General features: G+C 45.5%; 1 long non-coding RNA gene across 1 annotated transcript; it reads left to right on the plus strand.

Annotated features, from left to right (window-relative positions):
- The first annotated feature begins 12,265 nt into the window (after positions 1-12,265).
- LOC134729711 (uncharacterized) lies at positions 12,266-16,120 on the plus strand. The gene is made up of 2 exons (XR_010111056.1): positions 12,266-12,352; positions 13,473-16,120. It is a non-coding gene; the product is annotated as an uncharacterized LOC134729711 (long non-coding RNA).
- Positions 16,121-20,585: the final 4,465 nt, after the last annotated feature.

Raw genomic sequence — 20,585 nt, forward strand, 5'->3', positions numbered from 1 at the left:
TATGAGTATCTACCTCTAAACCAATTAATTAAAAATGCTCTGGGGTTAACTGGGCACCAAGAGTAAGAAAATTTTAATTAAGTGAAAAAGTCTAAGTAATGACCAACTAAGGAAATAAAAAGGAAATTATACTTTCAACCCCCTTTCCCCCAATTGCTCTATGCTCTATTTCTTTCTATTGCCAAGTTGTACAATTTTATTTTTGTCCTTGATAATTGTACTTTATTTTAATGTGACTAGATTTTATTTATTTTATTTTATTTTATTTTAATGTGACTAGATTTTGCCTCACTCCAGGCTGGAGTACGGTGGCATGATTATAGTTCACTGTAACCTCAACTTCCTGAGCTCAGGTGATCCTCCTGCCTCAGCCTTCTAAGTAGTTGAGACCACAGTATAATGTCAAAATAATTTTTAAAACATTTTTAGTGACAAGGTCTTGCTTAGGCTTGTCTCAAACTTCTTGCTTTAATTGATCCTCTGGCCTCAGCATCCCTAGCAGCTGAAATTTCAAGTGTGACCAACTGAGCCCAGCTCTTTATTTTTATAAATATTTATCTCTTTAGTTTTTTTCTGAAACATTTTCAACACCTTCACCTGAACTTTCAGGCTTTCAACTCACAGTTGATTTTATCCATTTTGCTATTCATCCTATTTGTTCTATTGCTTACATGCTTTTGTAACATATTTAGTATTTTGAGTTTTAAATTCTTGCTACTTATATGTATGTATTTTTAATTCTCTCTTTTGCAAGGCTGCGATTCTCTCCAGAGAAGAGAATGGGCTCTATGCTTTCTTGAGAAAAGCATTTTATAACATGGGACTAAAACAAACCCTGTGGAAAATAAAATAAAAAGCATGTTAATCATGATTTTTTATAAATTGCTACTTGGGAGACACAAATTTAGCAAGAAGCTATATCATGTTCCATTCAGATGAGGTTAGGGAGGGACTTATAAAGTTTTACTGCAAGTTTACACAAGTGAAAGATTTTAGCACAGTCTATGACGGACAATGGTTGGTTGCCAGCTTAGACTGTATATAGGCAATCATCAGCTTAATTCAGCACAGCTTTCTCTTCAGGAGGTTTGTGATCAGGCTCAGTATAAACAATTCAAGTCAAATGCAGTTGCCTTTTTAGGACATCTGTAATTTTCCCAGTTCGAACAGGTAAAATTCCACCTGGGTGTGTGTGAGTATTAATTCAACTCCTCATGTCCTCCTAGTTTGTCTTTAGAGACCTCTCAAATAACTATCTCCATTTTGGATTTCTTTAATTAGAAATAAAGAGTGCAAGGATTATCACTGGTTAGGAATATAGAAAAATAGTTCCCACCTGTGATTCATCGGACCCCAGTCAGAGAGAAAAGGCCAAGATACGCCTGACAGAAAGGCTTGAGGACTTTCAGGTAATTTATTCCTCAAAAAGAATTGGTTCACACCTGTAATTCCAGCACTTTGGAAGGCCGAGGTGGGCAGATTATTTTAGGTCAGGAGTTCAAGACCAGCCTGACCAACATAGTGAAACTAAAAATACAAAATTTACTAAACATACTAAACGTACAAAAATTAGCTGGGCATGAAGCTGGGTGCCTGTAATCTCAGCTACACAGAAGCCTGAGGCAGCAGAATCTCTTGAACCTAGGAGATGGAGATCGCAGTGAGCCAATATTGTACCAATGTACTCCAGCCTGGGTGACACAACAAGACTCTGTCTCAGAAAGAAAAAATTGGATAAAGAATTGCCCTAATGCTGGGAATTTTACCTCATAGATAGTAAAAATATTTACAGAATAAGGCCCAGGTGTAGCCATAAAGTGGCATTACAATTCTTTCATTCTAGATAAGAAACTAACTTAAAAAAAGAATAGAAATTCTAAGGTAAGAGACAAAACTCTGGGAGGATTTATATCTAAGGTAAAGACTCAATCACAGGACACCAGAAGAAGATTGAGAATGCAGCTTCCTTTCTGCCCTGCATCCATTGTCAATGGACTTTCCCTGGCCTTCTCCTTTTCACGTTGGTCATTTTGATTATTTTATAATGTTTTTTTCCACATAGACCTGATGCAACTCCAGAGTTGGAAGAAAAAACGACAATGTCCTAATAGTTGCTTAGAGGAAACCTCAGGAAGTGAAGCAGAAGTTGATGTATTTTTTGTAAAATCATAGAAAGGTATTCATCCTCCTGATCTCTGCAACTGCTTTTTAAAGAAATCTATATTTCCAAGACTGTCACTATGCTTTGTGAAAATACCTGCAAATTATTAATTCTGCAAGCTTGAATGATCTATCTTCACTCTTTCCTTGGGTTAATACTAAAATGAACATATGCTCTGAGAAAGATGGACTTGGGTGTCTTATCCGGCAGCCAGAAAGTATGGCTGTTTTTCTCTTCCTCATACATTATGCTGCCGACTCTTTAGGATTTCATAATTCAAGGAGAAATGTTAGAATCTGTATCTCATTTAAGCTTACACAAGTGAAATAAAAAGAAACACAACCACAAATCCGAGTTTGTAGTAGAATGAGATTTTCATATAATATTCGACTCTAGCACTTACTATTTACAAAAAATAAATATTTCCCCTCCTCTATGGATAAACACACTCTGGGGAAGAGCTCTCAGGGAGATGGAGAAGAGCTGTCTCTTCTTCTTCTGATTTTCAGTTGTTCCAGCAAATGTCTCACAATATTCTTTACATTGAAGCTGCAGGAAATGAACCAAAACACCAAGTGCCTTAGTTGGGCCCTTCTGCTGAGGAGGAGGCTGTGTTTGAGCTGGTCTCAGTTTGCCCTGTCACTGGCATACGACTCTGTACTGGGGCCCAGCTACTAGATGGAAGGGCTAAATTATGTTGGGACTTCCCTCAGAATTATGGCTCACCCTCCTCCCTCATCTGCATTCTGGGCTCCAGGCACTGTGTAGAGCACTCCGTTCATTGACAGTTCCCAGGTATCCCTGATATGTGAGTCATCAGCACGGCCGCACTTCACATAGGACAAAATGAAATTGAGGGGAGGAGAGGCAACTCTCGCCACCTGCAGGACTGGTCAGTGGTGGAGCCGGGATCCCAGAGTCAGCTTTTAGGATCACTTCACTCACATTAAGCCCAAAGCTTCACTGAGCCTTTTAAAATAAAGGGATACTGATTGTCCCACCTCACAGCCCTCGGGTAAAGCTAGATCAGGCTCAATGTGGAGGGCACTGAGCACAGCGCAAGTTGCATGTGAGTGGGGACTGTCATTGTTTCCTGGGGCCCTCAGGTTTGGAGGTTTCCTGCCATGTAGTGACAGCTGGCTTAGGGGGCATTAGGGGAGGGGCTTCCCCACAGTTTGTTGCAACAGCCACCTGGCTCAGCCAGGACTGTTCCAAAGTCATCCAGATAATTTCCCAGATGACCACTCAGTCATGTGGTGTCCTACTACCCATGGGATATAGCCTAAACTTTTTATCATAGAAGGAATAATTTCTAGTGTCTGACAGCACAGTAGTATAACTATAGTTAACACTAATTTTTAATATATTTTAAAATAGATAGAAGAGATGGCTTTAAATTCTCCCAACACAAAGGAAATTTTTCAAACACAAAGAAAATAATATCCATGTTTGAGGTGATGGATATTCTAATTACCCTGATTTGATCACTGTACATTGCATGCATGTATAAAAATATCACTCATGCATCACAAATATATACTATTATTATGTATCAACAAAGGGAAAAATGCTAAAAGTGGCTCCCAACTAAAAAACAAAAGTCAATTTCTAACTCACGAAAAAGATGCTCACTTTAAATTGTAAGTTATGTGACAGAATGTAAAGGGTTGTATAGTCACTTTTACAGTCCCAGACTATCATGCATAGAACTGCCTGGCCCCGTGTGTATGTACACACAGAGATACAACCATGCTTCTCTAGTGGGGCATTTTTTTTTCTCCTTGAAACATTTGCCAATGTTTGGAAACCTGTCTTGCTGTCTGGTTATTTTAGTAAATTAAATGTGACTGTAACTAGGCCCAATTTAGTGACTGTAATTAGGTCCAATTGCTTTCTGCACATAGATGATCAGGGGTAAGTAGTCGAAGATATAGTTAAAGACATGATGAAACTGGCACATGTGCCTGTACAAGTGTGGCACCGATTTGACCCTGAGGCCATGTTTGAAAATGGTTCCCAGCACTAGAAGGATTTAAAACTCTTATAATGGAAATTGTAGTAGTAATAGGAACCTGCTTACTGATCTCTTGCTTACTAGCTGTACTCATTCAAGTGGTAAAAGGTTTCATCGCAACTCTAGTTCACCAGAATGCTTCAGCACAAGTGTACTACATGAATCACTATCAATCTGTGATAGAGGAAGACATAGGTAGTGAGGAAGAAGGTGAGAACTCCCACTAATAAAATGAGTGAGAGTCTCAAAGGGGGAAAATAAGGGAGGAGACCAACCCTCATATTGTCTTATACCCAATTTCTGCCTCCAAAGAAAGAAGAAGCAAAAACTAGAAAGCAGAAATGAAATCCACAAGCAGACAGCCCAGCGCCACACCCTGGGCCTGGTAGTTAAAGCTCAACCCCTGACCTAATCGGTTATTTGCATAAAAAATGCACTGTGAAGATCCCCGTCCTGTTCAGCACGTTTCTAATTACCAGTGTATGCAGCCCCCAGTCACATACCCACTGCTTGCTCAATAGATCATGACACTCTCATGCGGACCCTCTTAGAGTTGTGAGCCCTTAAAAGGGACAGGAATTGCTCACTCGGAGAGTTCAGCTCTTGGGAAAGAAGTCTTGCTGAAGCTCCCAGCTGAATAAACACCTTCCTTCTTTAACTCACTGTCCAAGGGGTTTTGTCTGCGGCTCTTCCTGCTACGTTGGGAGAGGCCAATGTGGGGAGTGACATGGGGAGGCACAGATCCCTTAGTGGTGGCTGTGTGCTCTGAGGCGAATGTGGGGAAAATCAGACCTAAGATGCTTCATATGGCTGATAGTACCAGCTTTACAGCTGCAGCAGTCTGTGACAGGGGAAGGCATGTTCCTGGCTAAGCAGCATCTGAAACTCCCGCAACAGGACCAGGTCTGGTGGACTCAAGAGTGAAAGTCAGAGTGAAAGTGAACTGCAAGAGAGGAAATGAGAGGGAAAACATCAAAAGTGACTCCTTTGAAAAGCATAATAATGAATTTTAAAGATTTAGAGGTGATTATAGGATGAAACCGAATGTTCAAAAGTTAAGGACATACTGTGAATTAGAACAGCCCTGTTTTAGTGTCAGATGGCTTGCCAAAGGCACTATAGAAAAATTGGCCGTGTGTTTTAAGGTGGTGACTAGGCTCAGAGAACAGCCAGGACATTCAGGCCTAGTCTTTATATTGACTCATGGCCAAATGAATGCAGCCCTGCCTAGCAGTTTACTGTAGAATGCTCGCAGCTCACGGCAAGAGAAATCAGCTGCTCTGGCAGCTACAGAGTTAAAAGGAGACACAGAGGCTTGTAGCACCTCCCAGCCAAAAGTGAAAGTAAAATCAGCTGCCCCAGCAGCTGAAGACAAATTAAAAAATCTCAGAAAAGGCAGAAAAACCGGTTTTGTAACAACCACAGGAAAGAATAGAGACCGCTCCTCCTTACATTCCAATCTACCCCCTTTACCAAGGTAACTGTCCCTAAGGAGTTAAGTTCAAATGGATACATGCTGCCAGCCTCACCCGAGAAGGTGAAATGAGAGCGAAAATCAGGCAGGCCATCTCAGGTCTGGTTGTGCATAAGATATGCTCATGCCTCTTAAGAGGACAGGAGGACCCCCACTAGGACCCAGATGATGCAGTCCAGATTCAGCACCTACAAAGGTGCCGAGAAGCCCATCTGCAAAGGCTAAAGGATGGTAAAAGAAAAAGGCAATCAATATTTTAAATAATCTCAGAGGTGCTTCAGGGTGCAGATAAAAGCACAGCAAGTTTTATGAAAGACTTTATGAGGCATTTTTATTGTACACTCCATTTAACCCTGAGGCTACTAAAAAATCAGTGCAGGGTGAATACAGCATTTGTAAGGCAGACCCAAGGAGATATCAGGCATAAATTGCAGAAGTTAGAAGCTCCGTAGGCCTGAATGCTACTCAGCTTATTAAAGTGACAACCAAGGTGTTAATTAACCGAGATGAGGAAGCAAAGGAAAAGGCTGATCACAGGCTTAAGAAAGGCTAACTTACTAGTGAAAGGAGCTGGGCACATTCCTCAGCCCCAGGCTCAAAACAAACAAGCCCAGTACAAACACATCCCATCCCACCACATATCACCATATATCTCTCAAACTTCCTGAGCCCAGTACAAACACCACCAGGAAAGTCTCCGATAAAAGGACAGCCGTTCAAAGTTTTACTGAAAGAGCAGGAACCAAAAGAATTCCTTTGTTCCCCTGTAACTTTCAGGCTATAAAAAGCAAACACTCGCATTGTTCAGGGCCCTCTTGTATGCTGTGGAATGGAAGGACCAGGTTCGAACTTGTAGTAAAGATCCTTGCCGCTTGGCTTTGACTCTGGACTCTGGTGGTCTTCTTTAAGGAACTAACGGTCTAGGCATAACATCTGGGGGCCCGTCCGGGATTCCCCAAGCCCACCAGACCCCTGGTCAACGGATCTGCTAGGATCGATCTACTGATAGGTGAGCTGGCTCATCTCCGTTTGTCTGTCTGTGTCTGTTCTGAATCCGAATCTGTGACTCGCGAGGTCTGAAACTGGAGCTGGCACAGTCCTGGCGGACGCACTATATAACGGCCAGCGGAGACCAGTGGGAGACTTCCCCTGGCTCTTATCTGATCTATATTGCGATCTGAGCTGCCCCGGTTTGGCGGGCAGCAGCTGTCTCTGATCTGAGCTGCCCCGGTTGGGCGGGCAGCAGCTGTCTCTGATCTGAGCTGCCCTGGTTTGGCGGGCAGCAGCTGTCTCTGATCTGAGCTGCCCCAGTTTGGCAGGCAGCAGCCGTCTCTGATCTGGGCTGCCCCAGCGCGACCGCGATCCAGGCAGCTAACTTTGGCCTGGGCTTCCAGTGCGCGCTTGCAATCTGAACTGCCCCGGTTTGGCGGGGAGCAGCTGTCTCTAATCTGGGCTGCCCCAGCGCGATCGTGATCCAGGCAGCTAACTCTGACCCGGGCTTCCGGTGCGCGCTTGCGATCTGAACTGCCCCGGTTTGGTGGGCAGCAGCTGTCTCTGATCTGAGCTGCCCCAGTTGGGCGGGCAGCAGCTGTCTCTGATCTGAGCTGCCCCGGTTTGGTGGGCAGCATCTGTCCCTGATCTGAGCTGCCCCGGTTTGGTGGGCAGCAGCTGTCTCTGATCTGAGCTGCCCCGGTTTGGCGGGCAGCAGCCGTCTCTGATCTGGGCTGCCCCAGCGCGACCGCGATCCAGGCAGCTAACTCTGACCCGGGCTTCCGGTGCGCGCTTGCGATCTGAACTGCCCCGGTTTGGTGGGCAGCAGCTGTCTCTAATCTGGGCTGCCCCAGCGCGATCGCGATCCAGGCAGCTAACTCTGACCCGGGCTTCCGGTGCGCGCTTGCGATCTGAACTGCCCCGGTTTGGCGGGCAGCAGCTGTCTCTGATCTGAGCTGCCCCGGTTTGGTGGGCAGCATCTGTCCCTGATCTGAGCTGCCCCGGTTTGGTGGGCAGCAGCTGTCTCTGATCTGAGCTGCCCCGGTTTGGCGGGCAGCAGCCGTCTCTGATCTGGGCTGCCCCAGCGTGACCGCGATCCAGGCAGCTAACTCTGACCCGGGCTTCCGGTGCGCGCTTGCGATCTGAACTGCCCCGGTTTGGCGGGCAGCAGGCGTCTCTAATCTGGGCTGCCCCAGCGCGACCGCGATCCAGGCAGCTAACTCTGACCCGGGCTTCCGGTGCGCGATTGCAATCTGAACTGCCCCGGTTTGGCGGGCAGCAGCTGTCTCTGATCTGAGCTGCCCCGGTTGGGCGGGCAGCAGCTGTCTCTGATCTGAGCTGCCCCGGTTTGGTGGGCAGCATCTGTCTCTGATCTGAGCTGCCCCGGTTTGGTGGGCAGCAGCTGTCTCTGATCTGAGCTGCCCCGGTTTGGCGGGCAGCAGCCATCTCTGATCTGGGCTGCCCCAGCGCGACCGCGATCCAGGCAGCTAACTCTGACCCGGGCTTCCGGTGCGTGCTTGCGATCTGAACTGCCCTGGTTTGGCAGGGAGCAGCTGTCTCTAATCTGGGCTGCCCCAGCGTGATGACGACCCAGGCAGCTAACTCTGACCCGGGCTTCCGGTGCGCGCTTGCGATCTGAACTGCCCCGGTTTGGTGGGCAGCAGCTGCCTCTGACCAGGGCTGCCAAAGTGCGCCTGCGATTAGATATCATTAATAAGTCAGATCAGATTTCCTTTACAGGGATTCAAACCCACATTCCTTTACAGGAAGAGACTACAAATTATTACAGGATAGGTAATACCCAGAGCACTCCTCTATCTCTCCTTACGAGTAATTTCAAAGAAGTTAGAGCAAGGGGCCATGATCTTAGTATAGAAATCAAGAAAGGAAAGCTAATTACTCTGTGTTGCTCCGAATGGCCTGCCTTTGATGTGGGGTGGCTGCCCGAAAGGACCTTCCGACTTGCTGTCATCACTAAGGTAAAGTCCAAGACTTTCCTACCTAGTCATGCAGGCCACTTAGATCAAATCCCATATATCCTCATATGGCAGGACCTTGTTGAGAACCCACCTCCTTGGCTGTCCCCTTTCCAATTGGCCTCTGAACCCTGTAAGGCACTGGTTGCTCGACCACTAAAATCCAAGCAACCAACTGCCCCCCCCAACCAACCTGTTCTAACTGACAGCGAGGACCCACTGTTCACAGAACCCCCTCCGTACCCCTCCGGGCCCCAGGCCCCAGCCCCCCTGGCTGAGCTGTGGGAGGGAGCAGGCGGACAGGAGGCGGCTGGCACACACGGGCCCGCTGAAAAGGAAAGTAACTTTGAAGGGCCGGCGAGGAGGACGTGAGGGCGCACTTCGCAGACTAGCCCCCCTCAGCCGCCTGACTCCACGGTGGCTTTACCCCTTCGGGAAATAGGACCCCCGGATGACACAGGAATCCCCAGGCTCCAGTACTGGCCATTCTCCATCAGTGATCTGTATAACTGGAAAACTCAGAGTGCTCGGTTTTCAGACAACCCCAAAGATTTACTGGCTTTACTAGATAGTGTCATGTTCACCCACCAGCCCACTTGGGATGATTGTCAGCAGCTCCTCCGAATTTTGTTCACCACAGAAGAGCGAGAGAGAATACAGATAGAAGCTAGAAAGCTGGTCCCGGGGGACGACGGTCAACCGACTGCCAACCCTGACCTCATAAACGCAACCTTTCCTATGACCAGGCCGGCGTAGGACTACAACATGGCAGAAGGTAGGGGACGGCTACACCTTTATCACCAGACTCTAATGGCAGGTCTCCAGGCAGCTGCTCGCAAGCCCACTAATTTGGCTAAAGTATATTCTATTCTGCAAAGAAAGACAGAGAGCCCAGCTACGTACTTAGAAAGATTAATAGAAGCTTTTAGACAGTACACCCCCATAGATCCAGAGGCTCCAGGAAGTCAGGCAGCTGTTGTAATGTCTTTCGTAAATCAGGCAGCCCCAGATTTTAAGAGAGAACTCCAGAAATTAGAAGACTTGGAAGGAAAGCAGATTCAGGACCTCCTTCAGATAGCCCAGCGGGTTTACAATAACAGAGATACTCCAGAGGAAAAACAATTTAAGGCCACTGAAAAAATGACCAAGGTCCTGGCAGCAGTAGTACAGAAAGAGCATCTGCAGCCAGAGTACACCCAACCTAGGCGGCCCCCCCGGCATGATAATCTGAGCAAAGACCAATGTGCCTATTGTAAGGGGGCTGGACACTAGGTAAGAGACTGCCCCAAAAAGAAACCACGAGGACAGGGACCCGGTCCCCCTAGGTCTACACCCGTACTAGTCACTCAAGACGAAGACTAAGGAAGACGGGGTTCGGACCCCCTCCCCGAACCTAAGGTAACTTTGCAAGTGGAGGGGTCCCCAGTCCAGTTCTTGGTCGACACGAGGGCAACAGCCATTTAATTGGACAGACGAAGCCAAGTTGGCCTTCCAACAGATTAAAACCGCCCTACTCTCCGCGCCTGCACTAGGACTACCTGATGTTACCAAGCCCTTCCACTTATACGTGGATGAGAATAAAGGTGTCGCCAAGGCGGTAATGACTCAGAACTTAGGCCCCTGGCAGAGGCCTGTTGCCTACCTGTCGAAGAAGTTAGACCCAGTAGCTGCCGGGTGGCCCCCTTGTCTCCGAATGATTGCGGCCATGGCTCTGATGGTGCAAGATGCTGATAAACTTGTCATAGGGCAAGAATTGCAGGTCGTTACTCCACATGCCGTCGAAGGTGTACTCAAACAGCCACCTAATCGATAGATGAGTAACGCCCGGCTCACCCACTACCAAGGACTACTACTAAATCCTCTCAAGATAATTTTCCTGCCCCCAACAACCTTAAACCCTGCCTCGCTGCTGCCCAACCCGGACCTAGACGCCCCACTCCGTGACTGCACCAAGATACTAGCTCAGGTGCACGGATTTCGAGAAGACCTGCAAGACCACCCACTTCCTGACGCCGACCTCGTCTAGTTCACTGATAGGAGCAGCTTCATGGATCAAGGCCAGAGGTACGCTGGAGCGGCAGTAACTTCAGAGACTGAGGTAATCTAGGCGGAAACCCTGCCCCCGGGGACATCGGCCCAGAAGGCCGAACTGATAGCGCTCACCCAAGCCCTTACCTTAGGGGCGGGGAAAAAGCTGACAGTATATACAGACAGCCGATATGCTTTTGCAACGGCGCATATACATAGGGCCATTTACAAGGAGCGAGGGTTACTGACGGCTAAAAGAAAAGAGATAAAAAACAAGCAAGAGATCCTAGCCCTGCTAACAGCCCTATAGAGGCCAGAAAAATTAGCCATTGTACATTGCCCAAGGCATCAGAAACTAACTACTCCAACTGCTCAAGGCAACTTTCTGGCAGACCGAACTGCAAAGAATGTGGCGAAGGCTCCCAGCCGACTCCCTGCACTCCAGCTCCCTGACCCGGGCCCCCGGGACTTGCCATATTTCCCTGAATATTCAGAACAAGATCTCCAGTGGATTGACAAACTTCCCCTGAAACAAATCCAGAATAGGTGGTGGACTGATACTAATGACCAAACCATCCTACCAGAAAAATTAAGACAACAGGTGTTAGAACACATCCACCGAACCACCCACCTGGGGGCCCGGCGGATGATAGACCTGATCAGACGCTCCAAGCTCAAAATCAGACATATAGCTGAGACGGCCAGCAGTATCGTGACAAGTTGCAAAGTCTGCCAGCTTAACAACGCATACCCCCAATCTCAAGCTGCAGCAAGAACAAGGCTCAGAGGAACCAGGCCCGGTATCTACTGGAAAGTAGATTTTACTGAAATAAAGCCAGGAAAGTACAGGTACCGGTACTTACTTGTCTTTGTAGATACTGTTTCAAGGTGGACTGAAGCATTCCCAACCAAAAGAGAAACTGCTCAGGTCGTAGCAAAGAAAATTCTGGAAGCTATCCTTCCCAAGTATGGCTTCCCCATCCAGATAAGGTCAGATAACAGGCCCGCTTTCGTCGCTAAGGTAAGTCAGGACTTGGCTTCCATCCTTAGGGCAAATTAGAAACTACATTGCGCTTACAGGCCCCAGAGTTCAGGACAGGTAGAAAGGATGGATCGGACCTTAAAAGAGACCTTAACTAAATTGACTATAGAGACTGGTGCTAATTAGGTAGTCCCTCTCCCCTATGCTCTGTTCCAGGCCCGTAATACCCCTTAGAAACTAGGCCTTACCCCTTACGAAATCATGTATGGCAGACCTCCACCCCTGGTTCCTAGCTTAAAAGATGACCTGCTTAAGTCTGAAACAGAAAATGTCTCTGAATTCTTATTTTCCTTACAAGCCTTACAGAAAATTCACCAAGAAATCTGGCCCAAGCTGAGAGAGCTATATAAGACCAGTCCCCCACCGACACCCCATCCGTACCAGCCAGGAGACTAGGTCCTAGTTAAGCGACACCGACAAGAGACCCTAGAGCCCAGGTGGAAAGGACCACTCCAAGTACTCCTGACCACACCCACCGCCCTAAAGGTAGAAGGCATTGCGTCGTGGATCCACTACACCCACGTCAAGCCAGTGGACCCAACCTCCGACCTTCTGGGGCCAATCACGGCGGCGGCTAAAGCACCGGACACGTGGACTGTGGACAGAGCTAAGAACAACCCCTTAAAACTCACCCTGCGCCGGCAGCATAGCTCACTGCAAACATGCAGTTAAGTAGTCTAACTCTAACATTGGTCGCCCTAGTGGCCGCTGAAGAAAACATAAAGCCAGCTCCTAATCCCTTTGTCTGGAGATTCTGGCTTTATGAAAACCAAACCCACCCTAGGCAACCTCATAAGCCCAAGAAACTAGTGGCCAGTGCAGATTGCCCCTCCTCAGGGTGCAATAGCCCAATTTTACTAAATTTTACCGATTTCCCAGTAGCCAAACCAGTGGCACCAATAATATGCTTCGAGTATGATCAGACTGAATACAATTGTAAGCACTATTGGTGGCACCAAAGTGCCGGCTGCCCTTATAACTATTGTAACATCCATAAATACCAATGGTAAGGTAGAAGAGAACAGATAGATCCCAGATGGCCCTTCCATCGCAGACGAGATAGAGACCTTTCATATACATGGATAGTTAGAGACCCCTGGAACTCCCGCTGGACCACGCCTCAACACGGGGCTGTATACTACTCCTCCGCCTCCACGTGGCCTAGCAGTCACCTCTATCTGTGGCGGGGTCTAGTGCAGGTACGGCCCCTGGTCCATAGAAATATCCAGCGACAAGAAAACCGCCTGACACAAGATTTATGTCCTTTTTCCTGGTTAAAATTATTGCAAGAAAGATTAGAACTTGCCAACCTTACAGGACTTCACAGCCTGTCTGGCTGCTTTCTGTGTGCCACTCTAAGGTGTCCACCGCTAACCGCTGTCCCCCTGCCATAAAGATCCTCCACCTCTGCCCAAGCTAACAACCACCGAAACCTCTCATATGCCCCATCCCTAACGTGCCACTATACCTAAACCCCAGTCAAGAAAAGTTTCCCTACTGTTTCTCAGGAACTAATTCCAGCCTCTGCAACATCACTGCAACGCCCCCTAACATCACCTTAAAGGCTCCGTCAGGCATAATCTTCTGGTGTAATGGAACATTATCTAAAAACCTATCAAGCCCCTCTGTTACCAACCTACTGTGTCTTCCTGTCACATTAGTTCCCCGGTTAACTCTACTTACTGCCGGCGAGTTCCTAAAGTATACCGGTAACTGGACTAGTGCTGTTATTCACCCAGACCCTAGACCGAGACCTGCACGAGCCATATTTCTCCCCCTCATTGCAGGAATCTCCCTCACCGCATCCTTCATGGCGGCCGGACTGGCTGGGGGAGCCCTAGGTCACACCCTCATAGAAAGTAACAAGCTGTACCAACAATTTGCCGTTGCTATGGAGGAGTCAGCTGAGTCCCTTGCCTCCCTCCAGCGGCAGCTCACGTCCCTAGCACAGGTAACCTTGCAGAACCGGAAGGCCTTAGACCTACTCACTGCTGAAAAAGGGGGAACGTGTATGTTTCTGAAGGAAGACTGTTGTTTCTACATAAATGAATCAAGGCTCGTGGAAGACTAGGTCCAACAGTTACGCAAGTTAAGCACAGAAGTAAGAACACGGCAGTTTGCTTCAGCTGCAGACCAATGGTGGAACTCATCTATGTTTTCTCTGTTAGCCCCCTTCCTTGGACCCCTGCTGAGTCTACTATTTCTGCTTACCGTAAGACCTTGTGTTGTTAACAGAATTTTGCGGTTCGTTAAAGAAAGGTTTAACACTGTACAACTCATGGTCCTCAGAGCCCAATACCAACCTGTAAACGCTGAAACAGAATCAGACTTATAAGACCCAAGATTGGCTCTAAAAAATACCTGAAAAGAAAGGGGGGAATGAAAGGAGCCGGGCACATTCCTCAGCCCCGGGCTCAAAACAAACAAGCCCAGTACAAACACATCCCATCCTCCCATCCCACCACATATCGCCATATATCTCTCAAACTTCCTGAGCCCAGTACAAACACCACCAGGAAAGTCTCCGATAAAAGGACAGCCATTCAAAGTTTTACTGAAAGAGCGGGAACCAAAAGAATTCCTTTGTTCCCCTGTAACTTTCAGGCTATAAAAAGCAAACACTCGCATTGTTCAGGGCCCTCTTGTATGCTGTGGAATGGAAGGACCAGGTTCGAACTTGTAGTAAAGATCCTTGCCGCTTGGCTTTGACTCTGGACTCTGGTGGTCTTCTTTAAGGAACTAACAGTCTAGGCATAACACTAGCAGCAACCCTTGTGGGAAGAGGAGCTGGCTTTACAAGGAGGCATGGACGCGGGCGTGAACGTAGTCATGAAAAAGGCTAGTCTGGACAGGAGTTTGAAAGCCAGCCGTGGCTAGAGAGAGATTAATGTGCATGGTGCAAAAGGAAAGGACACTGGAAGGATAAATGTCAAAGAAATAAGGAAAATGATCACGGCAATGGTAAAAAAAAACAAAAAACAAACAAAAAAAACCCCAAAAAAACAAAACCAAAAAACCACACACACACACCAGTCAAGGGCTACTACACCCAGAAGAAACCCAAGAACCACTGCACCTGCTGTAGAAGGCAGAATAAAAAGTGTCCGAAAAAAGCTCAAATCTCCTCTGAAAGTGTCTAATATTTAAGCTTTTATATAAGCCAAGAGGAAAGATGGCTTAGTCCTGAACAAAAGCAGGCTGTTTGTGCACTTTCTACTCCAACCACCCGGTGTCAAGTAAGAGAGCTCCTAAGAGCAGCAAGGTTCTGCCGCGTTTACAACCCAAATTCTTGCTCATGGTCAAGGCATTATACCAAGCCACTAAGAGGAGAAAAAAAGGAGCCCCTCTTCTAGGAGGCCAAAGAAGAGAAGGATTTTAAAGAAATCAAAGAAGCCTTGACTCAGGCCCCAGCTTTAGGACTGCCAGATCTAACTAATCAAGCTTTTCTTCTTGCATGTCCACAAGTGAAAGGGAGGCCATAGGGGTTCTGACTCAAGCCATAAGGTCATGGCATCCCCTGGTGGCATATTTATCCAGGCAATTAGATTCTGTTGCACTTGGATGGCCTCCTTGTTTTAAAGCACTAGCTGCCACTGCCCTACTGGTGCAGGAAGCTAGTAAACTAGCTTTAGAGACTGTGAATGCCCTAAACCTGGCTACCTTACTCTCATCGAGTCAGTGCCAGGAGGCCCGTTTCATTGCCGTGTGGACGTGGTAGATAAAGTGTTCTCAAGCCAGAGAGATTTGACAGATCAGTCCCTCAGGGACCCGAACATTGAATATTCTACTGATAGAAGCATTTTCATACTAAAAGGAGCCTGCCAAGCTGCGTATGCAGTGGTGACTTTAGACTCAACAGTAGAGGGGCAGTTTTCATCTACAGAAACTTCTGATTAGAAAGCAGAACTAATAGCTCTGACAAGAGCTCTCTGGCTAGTAAAAGACCAAAAGACCAATATTTATACAGATTCCAAATATGCTTCTGCCACTTTGCATGTTCATAAGGTTATTTACAAAGAAAAAAAGAAGACTTTTAACTGCTGGAAACAAAGAAATAAAGTACAAGGAAGAAATTCTACAGCTCTTACATGCTGGATGGGCCGCAGAAGTGATGGTAGTGAAGTCCTGCAAGAGGCAGCAAAAAGCAAGAACACTAAGGGCTAAAAAAGGTAGGAAGGCAAAGAGGCAAAGCAGGCTGCAATGACAACTCCACCTAAAGAAGACACCTTAGCTATGCCTCTCCTCCCAGAGATTCCCCTCCTGGAGATCCCAATCTTCACTCCAAATAAAAGAGCTTGGCTTCCCCAGGAAAATAAGAACTACACTGAAAGAGGATAATACAAATTCTTCAATGGGAGGCTAGCCATAGCTGATATGGTGACCCCCAGGTTTGTAAAACAGTTCCACCGCAGAACTCAGATTAAAAAAAAATAAAGACATTATTAAGGCATCATTTTTGTCTGCCATTGCTCATTGCTATTACTCCCGCCATTTGTAAACTGTGTTTAACTAGCACCCAGGACAAGCCACGACAAGGTCCTACTCAGCCCATGGTAGTTCAGGAAAAAGGAGCCATGCCCTGTGAAAAACTGCTTATGGACTTCACTGAATTGCCCTGAGACGGGGGATACCAGTTCATGTTGGTGTTCATTTGCAACTTTTCAGGATAGCTCAAGGCCTTTCCCACCAGGACAGAGAAGGCACTAGAGGTGACCAAGGCATTAAGAGACATTGTTCCCAGATTTGGACTACCTCTAACTCTAAGATCAGAGAGTGGACCAACATTTGTGGCTAAAATAGTTCAGGACTTAACTCGACTATTAAAAATAAAGTGGAAATAACATACAGCCTACAGGTAGCAGATCTCAGGTAAAGTGGAGAGCATAAACTGGACACTCAAGCAGTTGTTGAAGAAATTTTGTCGAAAAACTCATCTGAAGTAATATCAGGTCTTGCCCATGGTCTTCTTCCGAGTCAGGTGCACCCCCACCAAAAAAACTGAGTATTCGCCCTCTGAGATTTTGTTAAGCTGCCCACCCACCATAAAAATCAGATTAAGGGTAATCTCTGTATACTGGGAAAACTAACTTTAAGAAGGCAAATGCAGGCTTTAAGTACGGCTATACAAAAATGCATGGTTAAGTATATAAAAAAATGCCTATAAGTCTAACAGACCCAGTACACCCTTTCAAAACTAGGGACTTCGTTTAGGTTAAAAAATGGAATTCAACCACTCTAGGACCCATATAGGATAGGCCCTATATTGTAATCATGTCTACTCCCACTGCTGTTAAAGTTGCAGGTGTCACACCTTGGATTCACCATAGCCAGCTAAAACCAGTGGCAGTAGCGAGTCCTGATGACAACCTGTGGATTAGCCAACAAGACCCAGATTGCCCCACTCGAATAGCCCTATGGCAAATCTCAACCACCGGTAAAAAGGACAGCTGTCCTGCTCTGACCCCATGGGAGGCTGCTCAGTCTACACATGGCTGAAGCTTGAGGATCCTTCAAATTCTGCTCTAGTCACATCCTGGAAGCTGACTAGTGTACATACAGCTGAAGCTAAGAGGACCATCTCCAGATAAGTAAATGTGAATACAATTTACAACCCTAGTTATAATTCTGTCAATACTGATTGTTCTGTTGTTATGTTATTACTGCAAATGCTGCAAATGTCTATGCCCAGAGGAAGGTTTGTGTGCCCATGTGTAGTGTAAGCATGTTTCTATTACATACAACAATGTTGTTACCATTTTTGCTTATACTAAAAGGGGATAAATCTCTTGAAGGATGTCCACACTGTGTACACACTACCTGGATAAAAAATACCACAGTTAAAACTCTACTGTATCATACCTACTATGAATGTACAGGAACCAATTTAGGAATATGCAAGTACAACCAGACCACCTATTCAGTCTGTGACTGAGGAAATTATCAGCTATATGTATGTTATGACCCTGGGCTCTTACCCTATGAATTCTGGTTTGAGGTACATATTAAATCAGAGGGAGAAAAAGAAGGAAAGCTTATAGCTCAAACCAAAGAAGACCCTCCCTTCCAAAGAGGGCTTATTTCTTCTTTGTTGATTGCCATGCCACGTATGTTCGTAATCCTAAAAACCAGATTGTAAGACAAGGACATGCGATCCTTTAAATTTTACTATCTTAAAGCCAGAAGCTACCTTTTGGGTCTACAGGACAGACAGCACTATTAAGAGTTGATAGACAAGGAGCAGGTCTTGGAGTTCCACTACTAATTGTCAAAAATACTATAAGGACTCAAATGCATCCAACCCCTCAATACCAAGTCATTCTGTAAGCATTTTGATCAGCCAGTGCCAGAGCTTTCCCCATCAACCAAAAACTTATTTGCTCAACTAGCTGAAAACACAGATGGCAGCTTAAAAATTTCTTCATGCTATGTATGTAGAGAAACTAATATGGAGAATGAGTGGTAATGGGAAGCAAAGGAATTAGTGCCACAAGATAACTTCACTTTGCTTAACCTTGCCAGTGAATCAACAGCCTCAGCCAGTGTTTGATTGTTAAAAATCTCCATAATTGGAAAGTACTGTATCACTCGACAGGGAAAGGCTTTCACAGAGGGAGTAGGAAAAACAAACTGCCTAGGGCAACAGTATTATTATGAGACTAAAAACAAAACTTTATGGAGAAATGCCCAGAATGACTCCTACTTAACAGATCCAAACCCTTTCTCTGGATTCTCTATTCTAAGCTGCACTTGGCATCAGCAAGAGGCTTCAAAAGCTTGAAAGGCACCCTCTGGCCTATATTGGATCTGTGGAGCATGGGCATATTGGCAGCTGCCAGCAAAATGGGCAGGGGCATGTCTGTTAAAAGCAATCAAGCCATCCTTCTTTGTAATTCCTCTAAAGCAAGGGAAATTCTTAGAATATCCAGTTTATAATAAAAATAAAAGAAGAACTAGAAAAAGCACAATCACAAAAGTAACAAAAATATCAAAAAAGGTGTGGACACAGGAGACTAAAAAGATAATAAATGGCCTCCCGAAAGAATCATAACATACTACGGGCCAGCTACCTGAGTGCAAGAGAGGTCATGAGGGTACTGCACCATAATCTATATCCTCAGCCGCATCAAGAAGTTGCATGCAGTCCTTCAAATCATAACCAATGAAACATCGAGGGCACTAGATTTATTGGCAATAAAAGCAACACAAAAAGGAAACGCTACATATCAAAATAGGCTGGATTAAATTACCTCTTATCCTCAGAAGGAGGAATATGTAGAAAATTTAATTTAACCAACTGATACCTAGAAATCAGTAGCCAAGAAATCAATATTAATGGTCATAAAAATTACAGCTAGAATGCGCAAGTTGGCCCAGGTTCCACTTCAGACTCGATCCAGGTAGTCCCCGGATTCCTTGTTTGGAGGATGGTTCTCAGCATTTGAAAAATTCTAAAACCTCATTAGTAGGTTCTTGCTTATTCTTTGAATCTGCCTCATCCTCCTTTGCCTTTTGTCTCCGTTTATTAGGAGTATTCAGTCAACTATGGAGGCAATAGTAGCCCAAAACACTACTGCACATTTGATGCATTAATCAGATATCAGCCACCACCAGAAGAAGAAAAAGCTCAGCTCCATGAAGACGTGACAAATAATGTTGCTTTCTATTAACACCTCTGTTATAAGAAGCACCAATGGGAAGAATGGAGCAGGAATTATAAGAAATTAAAGAGTGTATAAGCAGAAACTCACTTGTGTGAAAGAAAACCTAACTCCTGTTGAGAAAGAGTAAGAGCTGGAGTCCTTTAAAAACTAACTGCCTGTTTTTCTGTGGCTAGTGATCCTTCTCTCTCCTCCTTTCCCAGGCATTGTGAAGACCCTGTTTCCCTAGCTGTGAAGCTGCAAGGTCACTAGACAGATAAATTCAAGTCAAAAAACAGGTTTTTCCTTGAAAAGTAAGAAATAATGTAATGCATGTCTCAATTGAATAACTGTCTTTGTTTCTTGCTTCTGTAGTATGATTCTCCCTGCACAAACCTCCCCACACCCATGAAATGCTTAAAAGGTAACCTAACTCTTTTTTCAGGACTCATTCCTTTGGATGTTAATCCAACTGAACCAGTGCACCTAAATAATTAATAAATACCCTCCTGAACCCCATCGGCCTCTCTGATTTCTTAAAATTCCACTACATACAGACTTCTCTACTATTGACCCCCACATTCTTTTCTTCCACACAGGAAGTCCACATATAAAATCGTGTGTGAAACTATTCTATTTGAGGTGTATTTCTGTGCCCTAGGATCCAGATAATCCCTTACATTTTAAATTCTTGCTTTTTTGTGGCTCACAGTATGATGTTATCAAAAATTAGATAAATATTCTACTTTCTTAATTTTACAAGGGGAGAATTGTCCTTAGATAATTACATTCTGGAAAGGCCATAATGAGCAACTCTGGACCTGATTGATTGTCATTTTTGGGCCCACTGCAGGGCTGCATACTAAGGGACAGTGGTCATTCTGAGTTCATAGAAAAAACCTGACATGAGAGGGGACATTTTGCTAGGCATGCCACCTGGTGCACAGAGCTGAAAAATGATACCTGCTGGTGACTTGCTTATCAAGCTTAGGGTCTTAAGGGCTTTTTAAAATCAGGGCTTTAAAAGCTGGCTTCACATCCTGAGTTCAGATACACCAAAATTTTTTGTTTTCTATAGACTTTTTGGTTGAAAATTGCTTTTCCATGGACCTTTAAACTAGTTATTTACAGCACAAGCCCCATGTCTAGTAACAAAGGTGTCCGCCATCTTCAAAATGTGTTTTCACTAATACTTTATTTTCAAGCTCTATTAACTAAAGATATATTTATTTATAGTCCCTTTGAGTCTCCAGGATAAATATT

This window comes from Pan paniscus, chromosome 22 (assembly GCF_029289425.2).
Source record: "Pan paniscus chromosome 22, NHGRI_mPanPan1-v2.0_pri, whole genome shotgun sequence".
NCBI classification, from domain to species: Eukaryota; Metazoa; Chordata; class Mammalia; order Primates; family Hominidae; genus Pan; species Pan paniscus.